Source organism: Hyperolius riggenbachi, chromosome 7 (genome assembly GCF_040937935.1).
Source record: "Hyperolius riggenbachi isolate aHypRig1 chromosome 7, aHypRig1.pri, whole genome shotgun sequence".
Taxonomy (NCBI): Eukaryota; Metazoa; Chordata; class Amphibia; order Anura; family Hyperoliidae; genus Hyperolius; species Hyperolius riggenbachi.
The window spans coordinates 103,840,882-103,859,083 of record NC_090652.1 but is presented as its reverse complement, the minus strand read 5'-3'; the positions used below and the strand labels follow the sequence as shown (position 1 = coordinate 103,859,083).

General features: G+C 41.8%; 1 long non-coding RNA gene across 1 annotated transcript in view; it reads left to right on the top strand.

The window, feature by feature from the left end:
- LOC137524510 (uncharacterized) overlaps positions 1–15,370 on the top strand; it is a 48,157-nt gene extending 32,787 nt beyond the window's left edge. Inside the window, exons 3-6 of the long non-coding RNA XR_011022716.1 lie at positions 1,725–1,846; positions 5,137–5,258; positions 13,011–13,069; positions 15,308–15,370. This is a non-coding gene — a long non-coding RNA (uncharacterized lncRNA). The remainder of the gene's footprint in view (positions 1–1,724; positions 1,847–5,136; positions 5,259–13,010; positions 13,070–15,307) is intronic.
- The last annotated feature ends 2,832 nt before the right edge of the window (positions 15,371–18,202 follow it).

Sequence of the window (18,202 nt, the reverse complement as noted above, 5' to 3'; positions counted from 1 at the left end):
GTCTGGAGGGTTTGCAAAGAGCCAGACAAGGCGTCAATCATCGTCTTGTGGCTACCCAGCACTTGGTTGATGTGATCCACCGAAGTGGCAAGTGCGCCCAGACGGTCGGGATGTGCGTCCACTTGCATTTTGGTCTGGCGTTCTGTAACGATCGGTGTAACACAGAGAGGGTCTGATTACCGGTGAACTGCAGTATCACCGACAATGCAGAATATACCCGATTATTGATGATCTGCAGTATCACCGATAATCAGATATATATGCTAACCTCTGGACACCTGAGCAACGAGTGAGTACTAATGCAACAGTAATACTTTGAGTTCACACAGAAGTAAGTACCTTCCGTGGCCTAGACTTTCCCGGGGGAGGAGCTAAGCAGAGAGAGGAAGGAAAGAGTGTGAGTGACACCAATGAGGGAGTGTCACTAACAGATCTGGGAACTGCCTCTAACAGTGAGGCTAGTTCTCGAGGTCGGGCAAGCCAGGTCATTAACACACAGACAGATAAGGTACAGATTCGGGAGACAGATACGGAATCCAATGAACAGGCAGGGTACGGCAACGGAGTATCAGAATAGCAGGGTACAGAATCAGGAGGCAGATACAGAGTCCAGGAACAGGCAGAGTTTGGCAACAGGTTATCAGAAATAGCAAGGTACAGAATCAGAGATCAAAAGGAATAGTCAGGCAGGCAGAAGGTCATAACAAATAATACAGTATAATTTCCTAACGCTACGGTGTGAGATCCTTGGCCGTCAACACCTTTGGAAACTATGCTAGAACACAGATACAGACAGGTCTGAGTGCTACCACTAAGTGATCGCAACGCCAGACAACCAGAGAATGACCAGCATCCAGTATATATACTTCAGTGCTCTCCAGCACCTCCCTTAATTGCTGGACCAATGAAAGATGCTGCAAATGTCAGCTGACCGGCCTGGTCAGCTGACCTTCCTCTGACTGCCATAAAAGCCCTGCCTCTCTGCGCGCGCACGCGTCCTCCTGAACCAGTGTGGACTATTGGTCCCAGCCACACCAGTCATGTGTTGTAATGTAGTAGCCATATGGGATGCGGAATCCGCCACCACGCTGTCCGAGCGTGCAGCGTTTTCTCCGCGTCCCACCTTACTGTGAGAGGCAGGCCTATGCGTGCAAACCGCCGCGTCAGACGCGGCGGTTTCTCCGCGTTCCTCTATGCCAGATGCGGAAACAGCCGCCTTATCTTGCGTCCATGCGGCGGCTTTTCCGCGTTTCTTCACACATTGTCTTACATTGATTGACAGGGTCAGGATCCAAGAAAGCGGCTCCTGACCGGCGCACAGTGCTCTGCCGTCATAGCGACAGCAAAGAGAGGGACCTGCATCGGGGACAGAACGACGTTACGGCGGGACCGGCGGGCTATTGGGAGGGAGCATTTTACCGTACCAGCAGTGTCTGGTCCTTAAGGGGCAGAAATGGTTAATTTGCAATACAGTAACCAAACCTTATGCTAACACTAACACAGAATCCATGTACAATCATGACTGTATATTACTCCCACATTGACAAACTTTTCCAAACGCAATGGTCTGCAAGTTTTCGCTCAGTTTTATTTTTGTTTTTCTAACACTGTATATAAATCAACTTATATGGATGTTTACAATATGATGGTCTCTTTAACATGTAAGGTATGTTATATGTGTTACCCCTATATACTCTCTGAGCATGTCTGTTGGTGCCCCCCAGATGCTCCTGTTTTCACTACCTGAGGAAGTGGGATGAGACTCACGAAACACAGCACCATTTTTTTGGAGTACATAATAAAAGAATATTGATGATACATTTGTTGCTGACTCTTTTATGGGGAGGTAAGTTTATACTTCCCCTTTTTATATATAATTTTTACCATTTTAATGTATTTAGTCTGTTTGGCGCCTCTGTTTTACTTGTTTACAACTTATCCTAACACTAGCCTTCCCTCTCGATATCTAACACTAACCGATCCACCTGGTGGTGCCTAGCCTTAACCAACTCGGCCCCCCAAGCCTAAAGCTAAATGACTGCTAATTGCAGCTATTAGCATTGCCACCTATGGTCGCCTCACCTCTGTCACCCTTTTTACAAAAAAACTGTGTGAGCTTTATCTCCAGTACTAGGCTGTGCATCATAAATAAGAAGTTTTGAATCAGGATGATACCATTTATTGGCTAACTTAGAGATGGATAAACAGTGAGCTTTCGACTTATAAAAAGCCTTCGTCGGACTGGTTCCTGACCAAAACTGAAAAACACAGCTTATATACACTGACATACAGAGGAGAAACATTCTTTAGCAAACATAAATGTAATTAGATGCCTTAACTGTTACTGAGGAGGCTTCCCCAGGCATCCTATCTAAATTGATAAGATCAATAGAATCCTCAACATGACATAAAGCAGACTCTAGTGATGAAGAGACATCGTAAATTCCGAATTCAAATGGTAACTGGCCTGGTTACATGCACCATTAATTCTAAGCTTAAGAGAATTGTGGCATTTAAAGCCAGCACCTGAAAGCAAGTAAAATGATAGTGACAGTGAATTCCATCTTACACAGCATATGGCACAAAATGAATGAAAAGATAGAAACATTTAAATTAAAAGAATTGTGGCATTTAAAACCCATCGTACCAGCACAAAAAGTTAGAGTCCTTGTTTAAACCATCTTCTACAGTTTTGAACCAATGTATAAACTTAGTTTCTTGTGTTAGTCTCATGTTTCCCGATTTGAAGCCACCCATTAATACAGTGACGCGAAAATCGCTTAAACTGTGTCCAGGTAAACAAAAGTGTGTTGGTATTGGGAGATCAGTATATTTTGCAATATCCTTTTTCCTGCTGTTAATAGTGGATCTGTGGTGTGTCATGCGATCACGCAGTGGTTGACTTGTTCCTCGCACATACATTTCTTTGAGGCATTTTGCACACATGATCACGTATACCACATTAGATGAGTCGCAGGAAAAGGTGCCCTTGTACTTTGTGTTCCTGTTGTGTACCTGGTATTAGTATCCTGTCAGTGGAATGGATGTGTTTACAGGTCCCACACTTTTTCCCTCGGCAGGGAATGTTCTATTCTGTTCTTGCCTATTTAAGGCACTCCTCACTATCATCTGCTTAAGATTGGGTGGCTGTCGGAACGCTAGGAGGGGAGGTTCAGGGAATATCTTTTTCAGTCTCTGATCCTTGTGTAGAACAGGATGAAGTTCTTTTGCAATCTTTCTTAAGATTTCCAGGCGTGGGTTGTAGGTTACTACCAGTGGGACATGGCTCTCTCCTGGCTCTGCTTGTACTCCAGGAGCTGAGTCCTAGGGATGTTGTTAGCTTTCCTGATTTGGGTCTCAGCCATTAGAGGATTGTATCCCTGTTTTATGAAATTCTTCTTCAGGTAATCCAGGTGTTTGTCTTTGTCATCCTTGTCAGAACAGATCCGATTGCATCTTATTGCCTGGCTGTAAATTATGGAATTCTTTATATGTTTGGGGTGGAAACTGTCATACCTGAGGTATGTGGGACGATCCGTCGGTTTGCGGTACATGGACGTTTGTAAGCTGTTCTCTCTGATGTATATGGTGGTGTCTAGAAAGTTAATCTCCCTGTGAGAGTAGCTCAATTTCAGTTTGATTGTGGGATGGAAGGCATTGAAGTTCCTGTGAAATTGGATAAGATCCTCCTCACTTGCAGACCAGATGATCAAGATGTCGTCGATAAAACGGAAGTAGGCCATGGGTTTTATATGACAAGTATTCAGGTATTCTTCTTCAATCTTTGCCATGAAGAGATTTTCGTACTGCGGTGCAAACTGTGAGCCCATTGCCATTCCCATTTGCTGTAAATAGAGGTCCTCCCCAAAAGTGAAATAATTGTGGGTGAGAACGAATCTCATTAGTCCAGCAATTGAGTTTATAGGTGTGCCCAAACCTTGAAGATATTTGCGACAGGCCGCAATACCATCATTGTGGGGAATGTTGGTGTACAGAGACTCTACATCCATAGTGGCAAGAATGGTGCCTCCAGGCACTGGGCCAATGGCTGCCAGTTGGTTCAGGAGGTGTGTAGTATCCTGTATGTAGCTGGGTCTTTTACAAACTAGAGGCTTCAAAATGTTTTCCAACCACCCTGAGATATTCTCTGTGAGAGTTCCATTCCCTGAGATTATGGGCCTGCCTGGGTTCCCCTCTTTGTGGACTTTGGGAAGCATGTGAAAGCAGGCAGTTCTCGGCTTTTCCGGGATAAGAGTCTGTACATGAAGCCTGGTGTTTACGGGCAATTTCTTTACCATCCTATTGAGTGCCATCCTGTACCTTTTTGTTGGGTCCTCCTGTAATTTGGCATAGTGCATGGTGTTAGACAACTGTCTTTGTGCCTCCTGGATATAGTCACTGGTGTTCATGATGACTATGGCACCCCCTTTATCCGCTGGTTTAATAATAATGTCTTTATTCTCCTTAAGGGATGTGATAGCTTGTTGCTCTTGCAATGTTATGTCCGAGCGTGCAGCGTTTTCTCCGCGTCCCACCTTACTGTGAGAGGCAGGCCTATGCGTGCAAACCGCCGCGTCAGACGCGGCGGTTTCTCCGCGTTCCTCTATGCCAGATGCGGAAACAGCCGCCTTATCTTGCGTCCATGCGGCGGCTTTTCCGCGTTTCTTCACACATTGTCTTACATTGATTGACAGGGTCAGGATCCAAGAAAGCGGCTCCTGACCGGCGCACAGTGCTCTGCCGTCATAGCGACAGCAAAGAGAGGGACCTGCATCGGGGACAGAACGACGTTACGGCGGGACCGGCGGATTATTGGGAGGGAGCATTTTACCGTACCAGCAGTGTCTGGTCCTTAAGGGGCAGAAATGGTTAATTTGCAATACCGTAACCAAACCTTATGCTAACACTAACACAGAATCCATGTACAATCATGACTGTATATTACTCCCACATTGACAAACTTTTCCAAACGCAATGGTCTGCAAGTTTTCGCTCAGTTTTATTTTTGTTTTTCTAACACTGTATATAAATCAACTTATATGGATGTTTACAATATGATGGTCTCTTTAACATGTAAGGTATGTTATATGTGTTACCCCTATATACTCTCTGAGCATGTCTGTTGGTGCCCCCCAGATGCTCCTGTTTTCACTACCTGAGGAAGTGGGATGAGACTCACGAAACACAGCACCATTTTTTTGGAGTACATAATAAAAGAATATTGATGATACATTTGTTGCTGACTCTTTTATGGGGAGGTAAGTTTATACTTCCCCTTTTTATATATAATTTTTACCATTTTAATGTATTTAGTCTGTTTGGCGCCTCTGTTTTACCCGTTTACAACTTATCCTAACACTAGCCTTCCCTCTCGATATCTAACACTAACCGATCCACCTGGTGGTGCCTAGCCTTAACCAACTCGGCCCCCCAAGCCTAAAGCTAAATGACTGCTAATTGCAGCTATTAGCATTGCCACCTATGGTCGCCTCACCTCTGTCACCCTTTTTACAAAAAAACTGTGTGAGCTTTATCTCCAGTACTAGGCTGTGCATCATAAATAAGAAGTTTTGAATCAGGATGATACCATTTATTGGCTAACTTAGAGATGGATAAACAGTGAGCTTTCGACTTATAAAAAGCCTTCGTCGGACTGGTTCCTGACCAAAACTGAAAAACACAGCTTATATACACTGACATACAGAGGAGAAACATTCTTTAGCAAACATAAATGTAATTAGATGCCTTAACTGTTACTGAGGAGGCTTTCCCAGGCATCCTATCTAAATTGATAAGATCAATAGAATCCTCAACATGACATAAAGCAGACTCTAGTGATGAAGAGACATCGTAAATTCCGAATTCAAATGGTAACTGGCCTGGTTACATGCACCATTAATTCTAAGCTTAAGAGAATTGTGGCATTTAAAGCCAGCACCTGAAAGCAAGTAAAATGAATAGTGACAGTGAATTCCATCTTACACAGCATATGGCACAAAATGAATGAAAAGATAGAAACATTTAAATTAAAAGAATTGTGGCATTTAAAACCCATCGTACCAGCACAAAAAGTTAGAGTCCTTGTTTAAACCATCTTCTACAGTTTTGAACCAATGTATAAACTTAGTTTCTTGTGTTAGTCTCATGTTTCCCGATTTGAAGCCACCCATTAATACAGTGACGCGAAAATCGCTTAAACTGTGTCCAGGTAAACAAAAGTGTGTTGGTATTGGGAGATCAGTATATTTTGCAATATCCTTTTTCCTGCTGTTAATAGTGGATCTGTGGTGTGTCATGCGATCACGCAGTGGTTGACTTGTTTCTCCCACATAAATTCCTTTGAGGCATTTTGCACACATGATCACGTATACCACATTAGATGAGTCGCAGGAAAAGGTGCCCTTGTACTTTGTGTTCCTGTTGTGTACCTGGTATTAGTATCCTGTCAGTGGAATGGATGTGTTTACAGGTCCCACACTTTTTCCCTCGGCAGGGAATGTTCTATTCTGTTCTTGCCTATTTAAGGCACTCCTCACTATCATCTGCTTAAGATTGGGTGGCTGTCGGAACGCTAGGAGGGGAGGTTCAGGGAATATCTTTTTCAGTCTCTGATCCTTGTGTAGAACAGGATGAAGTTCTTTTGCAATCTTTCTTAAGATTTCCAGGCGTGGGTTGTAGGTTACTACCAGTGGGACATGGCTCTCTCCTGGCTCTGCTTGTACTCCAGGAGCTGAGTCCTAGGGATGTTGTTAGCTTTCCTGATTTGGGTCTCAGCCATTAGAGGATTGTATCCCTGTTTTATGAAATTCTTCTTCAGGTAATCCAGGTGTTTGTCTTTGTCATCCTTGTCAGAACAGATCCGATTGCATCTTATTGCCTGGCTGTAAATTATGGAATTCTTTATATGTTTGGGGTGGAAACTGTCATACCCGAGGTATGTGGGACGATCCGTCGGTTTGCGGTACATGGACGTTTGTAAGCTGTTCTCTCTGATGTATATGGTGGTGTCTAGAAAGTTAATCTCCCTGTGAGAGTAGCTCAATTTCAGTTTGATTGTGGGATGGAAGGCATTGAAGTTCCTGTGAAATTGGATAAGATCCTCCTCACTTGCAGACCAGATGATCAAGATGTCGTCGATAAAACGGAAGTAGGCCATGGGTTTTATATGACAAGTATTCAGGTATTCTTCTTCAATCTTTGCCATGAAGAGATTTTCGTACTGCGGTGCAAACTGTGAGCCCATTGCCATTCCCATTTGCTGTAAATAGAGGTCCTCCCCAAAAGTGAAATAATTGTGGGTGAGAACGAATCTCATTAGTCCAGCAATTGAGTTTATAGGTGTGCCCAAACCTTGAAGATATTTGCGACAGGCCGCAATACCATCATTGTGGGGAATGTTGGTGTACAGAGACTCTACATCCATAGTGGCAAGAATGGTGCCTCCAGGCACTGGGCCAATGGCTGCCAGTTGGTTCAGGAGGTGTGTAGTATCCTGTATGTAGCTGGGTCTTTTACAAACTAGAGGCTTCAAAATGTTTTCCAACCACCCTGAGATATTCTCTGTGAGAGTTCCATTCCCTGAGATTATGGGCCTGCCTGGGTTCCCCTCTTTGTGGACTTTGGGAAGCATGTGAAAGCAGGCAGTTCTCGGCTTTTCCGGGATAAGAGTCTGTACATGAAGCCTGGTGTTTACGGGCAATTTCTTTACCATCCTATTGAGTGCCATCCTGTACCTTTTTGTTGGGTCCTCCTGTAATTTGGCATAGTGCATGGTGTTAGACAACTGTCTTTGTGCCTCCTGGATATAGTCACTGGTGTTCATGATGACTATGGCACCCCCTTTATCCGCTGGTTTAATAATAATGTCTTTATTCTCCTTAAGGGATGTGATAGCTTGTTGCTCTTGCAATGTTATGTTATGAGCCAGTGTTTTTCTTTTATTCAGAACCCTGTCAGAGATTTGGCGTCTAAATTTGTTGATGTATTTGTCCAGGGTAGGATTTTTTCCAGCTACAGGGGTCCATCCGCGTTTTTTTGTGGATCTGGTGTGTGTTGGCTCATTATCAGTAGTGTTGCAAGATTCCTTGTCATAGTAGTGTTCCTTGAGACGTAGCTTCCTGAAGAATTGTTCCATATCACCACAGAGTGCAATCTTGTCTATGGGCTTTGCAGGGCAAAATGACAGGCCTTTGGACAGTACTGCCATTTCAGCTTCAGTGGCCTGATAAGAGGAAAGGTTAATGACACCTGTGGGTTGCTCTTTCTCTGCTGCTGCTGCGGTATCCAAGTGTCCACTCTTTATTTTGAGTCTCTGAAGTTTTTTCTTCTTGTTTTTAATTAAGATCCTCTGCAATTTCCTATAAAAGGTCTGTAGCTGTTCCCATGCTCCTGTGGGGTCATCAGTTAAAGATGATTTCAGACTTTGTATATGGTCCTTTACAATCCTCTTCATGTTATAGCAGATTTTTATGCATACGTTAAAAAGGGGCGCTGGGAAAAAAGGGCGCGGGGTTTTAAACGATAAGCATGGATAACGTTTAAAAATGTATTGTACTGTATTTCGTTTAAAATTAATGTTTTATAAAGTTATAAATCATTAAATAATGTGCATTAAATCGGCAATTGTAAAAACGTTAATCTTTCGTTTAAATAGTGAAACGTATAATAACGTTTAAAAAAAAATTACTAAGTAACCCTCCCTGTACCTACCCCTAACCCCTAGACCCCCCTGTTGATGCCTAAACCTAAGACCCCCCCTGTTGGTGCCTAAGTAACCCTCCCTGTACCTACCCCTAACCCCTAGACCCCCCTGTTAGTGCCTAAACCTAAGACCCCCCTGTTGGTGCCTAAACCTAAGACCCCCCTGTTGGTGCCTAAACCTAAGACTCCCTGTTGGTGCCTAAACCTAAGACCCCCCTGTTGGTGCCTAAACCTAAGACCCCCCTGTTGGTGCCTAAACCTAAGACCCCCCTGGTGGTGCCTAAACCTAAGACCCCCCTGTTGGTGCCTAAACCTAAGACCCCCTGTTGGTGCCTAAACCTAAGACCCCCCTGTTGGTGCCTAAACCTAAGACCCCCCTGTTGGTGCCTAAACCTAAGACCCCCCTGTGATAAGCATTAATAAAGTTTCAAAAACATATTGTGCGTTTTTTTCGTTTAAAAATAATGTAAAAAAAAATGTACTGTTTTTCGTTTAAAAATAATGTTTGAAAAATATTGTACTGTTTTTCGTTTAAAAATAATATTAAAAAATGTATAAATCATTAAATAATGTGTAATCATGAGAAGCAGTAATAAAACATTAAGTCTCCGGGCGCCGCTTTTAAAACGTTATTTTTCTCCGGCGCCCTTTTTTCCTATCGGGCGCCCATTAAACGATATTTATTATGGGAGTGAATGGCGGCGCCCGATTTGTCCACTAGCCTCCTGCGCCCTTTTTTACTGTTACCGATTTTTATTAGGTTGTTTCGTACTATCTCTGAGCTCCTCCTGCAGATTTGTTCTGCAAACCTGCTATTGTATGTATGCAGGGTGGGATTCTGTATCCTCAGTCCTTGTGGTACAAAGTTCTCCTTTTTGCATGTAGTCAAGAAAAAGATGTCGCTGTCCAGCTGTGCTAGTTTCTTTAGGTCTTTTTTTAGTTCCAGGAATGTGCGGTACATTGCGGTATCTTTCAGCATAGTAGAAGCAGTAAAGTGTTGTACCGTGTTAGCCATGAGTAAAAGCTAACTTAGAGATGGATAAACAGTGAGCTTTCGACTTATAAAAAGCCTTCGTCGGACTGGTTCCTGACCAAAACTGAAAAACACAGCTTATTTACACTGACATACAGAGGAGAAACATTCTTTAGCAAACATAAATGTAATTAGAAGCCTTAACTGTTACTGAGGAGGCTTTCCCAGGCATCCTATCTAAATTGATAAGATCAATAGAATCCTAAACATGACATAAATCAGACTCTAGTGATGAAGAGACATCGTAAATTCCGAATTCAAATGGTAACTGGCCTGGTTACATGCACCATTAATTCTAAGCTTAAGAGAATTGTGGCATTTAAAGCCAGCACCTGAAAGCACCTAGCGTTCCGACAACCACCCAATCTTAAGCAGATGATAGTGAGGAGTGCCTTAAATAGGCAAGAACAGAATGGAACATTCCCCTGCCGAGGGAAAAAGTGTGGGACCTGTAAACACATCCATTCCACTGACAGGATACTAATACCAGGTACACAACAGGAATACAAAGTACAAGGCACCTTTTCCTGCGACTCATCTAATGTGGTATACGTGATCATGTGTGCAAAATGCCTCAAAGGAATTTATGTGGGAGAAACAAGTCAACCACTGCGTGATCGCATGACACACCACAGATCCACTATTAACAGCAGGAAAAAGGATACTGCAAAATATACTGATCTCCCAATACCAACACACTTTTGTTTACCTGGACACAGTTTAAGCGATTTTCGCGTCACTGTATTAATGGGTGGCTTCAAATCGGGAAACATGAGACTAACACAAGAAACTAAGTTTATACATTGGTTCAAAACTGTAGAAGATGGTTTAAACAAGGACTCTAACTTCTTGTGCTGGTACGATGGGTTTTAAATGCCACAATTCTTTTAATTTAAATGTTTCTATCTTTTCATTCATTTTGTGCCATATGCTGTGTAAGATGGAATTCACTGTCACTATTCATTTTACTTGCTTTCAGGTGCTGGCTTTAAATGCCACAATTCTCTTAAGCTTAGAATTAATGGTGCATGTAACCAGGCCAGTTACCATTTGAATTCGGAATTTACGATGTCTCTTCATCACTAGAGTCTGCTTTATGTCATGTTGAGGATTCTATTGATCTTATCAATTTAGATAGGATGCCTGGGAAAGCCTCCTCAGTAACAGTTAAGGCATCTAATTACATTTATGTTTGCTAAAGAATGTTTCTCCTCTGTATGTCAGTGTATATAAGCTGTGTTTTTCAGTTCTGGTCAGGCACCAGTCCGACGAAGGCTTTTTATAAGTCGAAAGCTCACTGTTTATCCATCTCTAAGTTAGCCAATAAATGGTATCATCCTGATTCAAAACTTCTTGCTTTTACTGATGGCTAACACGGTACAACACTTTACTGCATCATAAATAAGAACTGCATGGTAAAGACCTTAAAAGACATCCCGCATATAATAAAAAACTACAACACAAAATTGTTGAAATAATTAAATTTATGTATAATGAAACTGTACAAATAAGGCACCAGACTATACAGTATGTACCTTATACACCTCCCGCGTGTGGTATATTTTGAAACAGGGAATGGCATAAAGGGCAACATCACAATTGGGGAAGTAGAAGTGTGATTCCTTTCGGACTTTATCCCCTTTGCTATCAGTCTTATGCGGCAGGCAGAGAGTAGTCAAAATCCAGGCAGAGGTCAGTGCAGATGGCAGGCAGAGAGTAGTCAAAGTACAAGCAGAGGTCGGTGCAGGCAGAGAGTAGTTAAAACCCAGGTAGAGGTTGGTGCAGGTGGCAGGCAAAGAGAGTAGTCAAAATCCAGGCAGAGGTCGGTGCAGATGGCAGGCAGAGAGTAGTCAAACCCCAGGCAGAGGTCGGTGCAGGCGGCAGACAGAGAATAGTCAAAATCCAGGCAGAGGTCGATACAGGCGGCAGCAGGCAGGGAGTAGTCAAAACCCAGGAAGAGGTCGGTGCAGGCGGCCGGAAGAGAATAGTCAAAATCCAGACAGAGGTTAGTACAGGCGGCAGGCAGAGAATAGTCAAAATTCAGGGAGAGATCGGTACAGGCGGCAGGCAGAGAGTGGTCAAAATCCAGGCAGAGGTCAGCGCAGGCTGCAGGCAGTGAGTTGTCAAAATTCAGGCAAAAATTGGTAACCGTAAGGCAGAAGCACTTAGCTCAGAAGCAGTTGGGAACCAAATGGCTATATTGTTAACATCCTGTGCTTTCAAATTAGCTTATCTGCTATCTCTGCCCTGGCAGTCAGGTTGACACAGGGTAGAGATCAAATTACAACTTGTGATTAGAGACAAATGAGGAGGAATTAGACATGCTAAACGCTGTATGCAAGCAGGCAGTATTTCTCTCTGTTTACCTTCAGTCCTGTGGAGTAGATCAGAGGGCCAGATGGGGGGATCAGACAGGCTAAACTCTCTATTTACGTACAGGGCGCATTTCTATATGTTCTCCTTCTGCCTGTGCAGATCAAGGGCCAGGTGGGGGAATTAGACAGGCTAAACTCTCTATTTGCATACTGGACGCATTTCTCTATGTTCTCCTTCTGCCCGGTGCAAAAGTTCAGGTCCACTTTAACATTTAGTGCCGCCCCCGCATGACATCACGCCGCACACTGCCGCTCCGCCGTCCTGTTTGGCTCCCTGGATCCTGGAACAAGAGTGAGGTAAAGTGGATCCCAGCGGCTGTGGAGAGAAGCCTTGGTACTTCACTGTCCAACACCCTGACCAAAGATCACTGGTTTGCTGGAGGAAATGCCTGTTTTAGTGACTCATGTATTTGCGTGTATTTTTTCTTTCATCTGAAAAATTATTGTATTTCCTGTCAGAGCAGTGAGTCCCTAATGTCTGCTACACACCATGAAATTTCCAATCAGATAGATGAATCGGATCGAATTTCCAATCACGTCTATACAAAGTTGATCAGAAAAACGATTGGAAATCAGATCGGACCTGTTGCAAATAATCCCTTTTTATTGATGGGAAATTGCATAGTGTGTACCAGACATAAGTAGTGAAGTAGCAGAGCAGCGTTTATCTCCCTCTATGCTCTGTGGTAATCAGAGACCTGTTGCTCGGCTATCAAAAGGCAACAATAATTTTACTAATTTATTATTTTACTGTTTTTTTATTTTACTGATCGCTAATACGTTACTGCTGTACTGCTATCTTTAAACTGAGCCAGCAAGGGGTTAAGATTTAGCTTAGAAGGAGCTGCCATAAACTTCTCTAGGGGAAAAAAACCTTATCTCTTTTTGTTTAAAATTTACAGTCCAAGGGGAGAGAGAGGAGAAGGAGTAGTAGTCACTATTGCTATGCCTCTGGTTTCAGGTAAGTTGGAATACATATCCTTATAAGGTTGATTCATAACATACCTGATTTATCTCTCCATATCTGTCTTATCAAAAAGGGGGATGGGTGCACTCAGTAAGTACTGGGCGATAGATATACCGTAGCTGAACAACTAAAACAAGAATGCTCCAAAACAGATTGCAGTTGCCACTACAGTAACCAAAGGGAACTATTATCAACACTATACAATACAGAGCCCTAATAAGTGTTCAATGAGATTACAGTGGACATGGAAAATTAGAAGGTGCTTTGAATAAAACAATACAGTGCATCAGTAGTATAAATATTTCTTATAATTGAGCAGAAAATGTAAACATAGTATCAGAACATACACATAAATGCCTATATCAGTAGCAACAATAAATACCCATATCAATAGCAACAATAAGTATAACACATCTCAGTCAGACTTGATAACTAGCAGCAAATATAGGGAAATCTGTCCAGATGCGTATTGCAGATCATAGCCGTGTCCTGTGTTTATATGCATTGAGAAGAATCTGTGCTAGTAATATTTTCAAACTTGTCAATAAAATGTCCTGTAAAATCACCAGCAAGCAAGAAAATGCTTAAAATAGTTTTGATAGTAATTTTCCACATACCTTTTGTTAGTTTTTCAAGTGCTGAAAAGTTATTCTAACCAGAATATGATTATATATATATATATATATATATATATATATATATATATATATATATATATATATATAATTTTTCTGGGAGAAACTAGACTTTAGATATTAGACGAGACATTTTTTTTTACCCCCTTTCGATTTTTTATGCCCTAGTAGTAGTGGTGCTCCTTCCACTTTAAGGCATTCCTTAGTAGTTTAATAACGCTTGTCTTATCTATGTCTTGTGCTCCCACTAGACCCCAATAGCTTTCTCTGGTAGCCTCTGGTCCTTCCTCCTTTCCCTTTAAGAGCTTCTCAGGTAGTCTAGTGCCTAGGTTCTCAACATGCAGTACGCGTACCCCAGGGGGTACTTCTGATGAGTCCAGGGGGTACTCGGGCTTGATATACTTAACCAAGAATAACAAATTTAGAGATATAGAAAATTATAATTCTTATTTAAACAACACCAAATTAGTATTTTAGCTAATTAAAAGCAATAATAAATGCTTGCACGTTGTTTGGAACCAATTATCATGTACTACGATTAAATATATATTTGTCAAGGGGTACTTGTGATCATGTTTACTATGCTAGGGGGTACTCGATGAGAACAGGGTTTTAAAAGGGGTACACACTTATAAAATGTTGAGAAACACTGGTCTAGTGGTTCTGCCCCTTCTACTTAAAGAGGAACTGTCGCGAAAATCTAAAAATCTACAAATAAGACATACACATACAAATAAGAAGTTCATTTCTTCCAGAGTAAAATGAGCCATACATGAATTTTCTCCTATGCTGCTGTCACTTACAGTAGGTAGTAGAGATCTGACATTACCGACATATTTACCCTCCTGGGTGCTGCAGTGACCGTCTGTCTCCTCTCTTCCTAGTATTACCAGCCTCTAGTGTGTGCATATACTGGTTCCCAGCAGAGGACGTCATCAAGCTGAGACCTGGTAAATGCAGAGACTAGAGCCTGGTGGACAAGAGAGAAGAGGAGAGAGACGATCAGTGATTGAATGATATGATCACAGACGCTGGTGATTGGGGCAGGCAGTGCCTCTTGAACTTGCTGCCGGGGTGATGAGCATAGCTGTGTACCTGCACACGTGCTGGCCTCATTAAAATGCACAGACTAGACGAACATTCATGTTGTTTTGGCAAATCAGGTACCAGAAAGTCTGTGCACAAAAGGGTTTAACAGCACTTGAAAAATGACTAAAGACTAGGTAAAAAAGTACTCTTAAAATTATTCTGAGTGTTTTCTTGCTTGCTGGTTTCTTAAAATACATTTTATTGATAGGGTGTGAAAATATCATCTAGGAGAAATCGTGGGAGATAAAGTGAATACCTTTCCTTCAAACGGGAGGGTAAGAAACACAAGAGGACAAGAGTTGCCCAAAATCAATAAAACTTAGTTAAAAACAGCTAAAGTATAAAGGAAACATACTCGGAATTCGGCTTTACGATTACTTGTGAAGGCGCCGCTATTGGTCTGAGGAAGTATGCAGAGGGCCATGAAATGTGCATCGCCAGCATGTAATAAATTTGTTTCATTTTTTAACCTAGTGTCATCTTCTGACCTGTTCCCTTTATATTGTAGTCATGGTTTTATCAATTTTGGATGCCTTTTTACCCCCTGGAACTATTGATGTCTCGAGTGAATGGATAATTTCGTCATCAACAGGATGAACTCTTTAAAGAGGAGCTGTCAGCCATACCATCTCAGAAAAAACGGCCACATATATACGTAGATAAATACTTGCTCTACTTACATAGCATATGTATTGCAATGTCCACGTTTTGATTTTTGTGAGTTTTTTTTAGTAAAAAAGAGAAAATCCTTCTTAGGATTCTCCATTTTAACTGTGTCTATCTTGAAGCCAATCTTGATGTAATTTCCTCCCTTACTCTTCTCTGCCTGATTGTTTATGCATTGCCCACCCTCCTACCAGTTTTCAGGCACTCCCACCAAGCTCTGCAATAGAAAGTGCATTGTCTCAGCATGAGAAATATTGGCCTATCAAAGAGGAACAGAGGTGTGGGAGGGGAAAACAGGAGGGAAAGAGGTTTCAGCCAATCAGGCTGCATTAGTTAAGTCTGAGGGGAAAGTAGAAAAGCAAAAAAAAGCAAACCAGCATGCCCTGCAACTTCCTTGGTCCGGCAATGTACCAAATAAGAGTCAGGTGAACTGGGGAATGATCATTTATCAGCAAGAAAAGTAATGGATTGCCTGGTTAGCATTCTTATTACTTGTTTACCAGATAAAAATAAAGAATTGATTTTTGATTTTATGCCCGACAGTTACACTTTAAAAGGAAAAGAGGTGTTCATCTCCTTCTTAGACTACTCAAAAAATCAGAAAGGTTGGTCCTGGCTTGTCTACCAACCAAAACATATATGATGGGGTTCAAGCAGTTGTTGATAAAGGCAATGTTGCAAACAAGAGGCAAAAAGATTAGCACTTTAAACATCATAATTAGGTCTCTGGTAATAATTGCGTTCAGTAAAATAATGTCTGCCAGTGTTGCTGGTGTCCACGTCACAAAATATGCTACAATGACTGTGATGACAATCCGGTACAACCTGTGGGTATTTAGTGTCTGCGATTTTTTGACCTGTGTGACAATGATGATATTGGAAGTTATTAAAATGAAGAGTGGAAAGAAGTAACCAATAATCATAAGAGGAATAGTAAACCACAGTACAGAAAATTCCATGTAATCTAAATTGGCAATTATATCCTCACTACAGCAACATTGTTCTAATGTACATGTCGTGAAAAAATGGCGATACTTTTGATACATCTCAAGGGAAACCTCCTTAGATAGATTTAGATTTTCAATCGTTAAATTATAAATCGAGTCCAATGGTCCATTGTCAAAGTCTTTAGAACTCATCAAAGTACAAAATTTATCTTCTCCAATTTTAAATTCTCGGCCCAAAAATGCCACAGGGAGACAGGACAGCATAGTTATAACCCTTATTATTACGCAGATCCACCACGAAACACGTTGGGAGATAAACTTGCGGTGCAACATTGGCTTTGCCACAGACAGAAGCCGACTGATATTTAAGGATATGAGGATGAATATGCTGGAATACATATTAGAGCACATGACGAAAAGAAAAATCTTGCACATGAATGGTCCGAAGTTCCAGCTACCACTTAGTACAGCAAAGCCTTGTAATGGCATGAAGAGAAGGGAAATAAAATCATTGATGGCCATGTTTAGAAACCAAATTTTAGATTTATTCTTTTTGAGTACAAATAGAGTGAAGAAGATTACCACTGCATTGCCAGTTAATCCCACAATACAGACTACCAGTATCATGGCAAAGGTGAAATACTGAAGACCTTCAGAATACTTGGCTTGATGTTCAATAAGGTCCACAATTTCTCCAACAGAATAACATATATTGTGCGGATTCATTTCCCCTTGCTAAAGGATGAAGCTGAAAATCAATAAAAAAGGGAGAGAATGTTACAATGTTTCTATGCAATTTAAAAATATGACTTTTAAAAAATAAGTTCTTACAACTGATGTTTTATTTCTACTTAGTCCATTCACTATGTAAGTGAGAATTTAAGATGAGTTGAATGAACCCACTATCAAAGATCTTAGAGGAATTTTCAGTAGGAAGATCCAGAGTCAATGAAAATTTTAAGAGTTTGGCATGCAAAGCATATTGCTGCTTTCTTAAAACAAAACGTACGGTATTCACAGATCATCACTTCCAACACATTGTGAAAAAGTAAGGCCATGATGGACCAGTAGTAAGTCTTGGCAGTTAATTAAAATATTGAATTTCCCATCAGATTGCTTATTTGAATTTTCTCTCAAAATTCCTTTTGGTCCAACCAATGAAACATTAGGAAGCTGCTGTGGGAAATTCAAACGCCACCGATTAGCTTCTTATTGGTATGGTGGTGAGTTGGCAAGGAGCTAGTAGAAGAAGAGTAAAATTGAAGAATAGAGATGGCCCGAACGATTCGCCGGCAAACGGTTCCAGGCGAACTTCCGGTGGTTCGCATTCGCCATGTAAGGCAAACTTTTCCGGAAGTTCGGTTCGCCCCATAGTGCACCATTAGGGTCAACTTTGACCCTCTACATCACAGTCAGCAGGCACATTGTAGTCAATTAGGCTACACTCTCTACTGGAGACCCCCCCCCCCCCTTATATAAGGCAGGCAGCACTGGCCATTACACTCACTCGTGTGCCTGCATTAATTAGTAAAGGGACAGCTGCTGGCAGACTCTCATAGGGAAAGATTAGTTAGGCTCTTGTAGGCTTGTTAGCTTGCTCCTGGCTGATTGTTATTGCTAAAATAGCACCCCACAACAGCTCTTTTGAGAGCTAATGTTCGCCTAATGTGTTGTTGTTTTTTTGTGTAGCCCACTGACACTGCATTATACAGCCCTATCTGTTGCAGCTGGACCTTGGTAATTGCTATTACTGTGCCAGCCAGGCCCTGCCTAACTATCTATACTGGGAC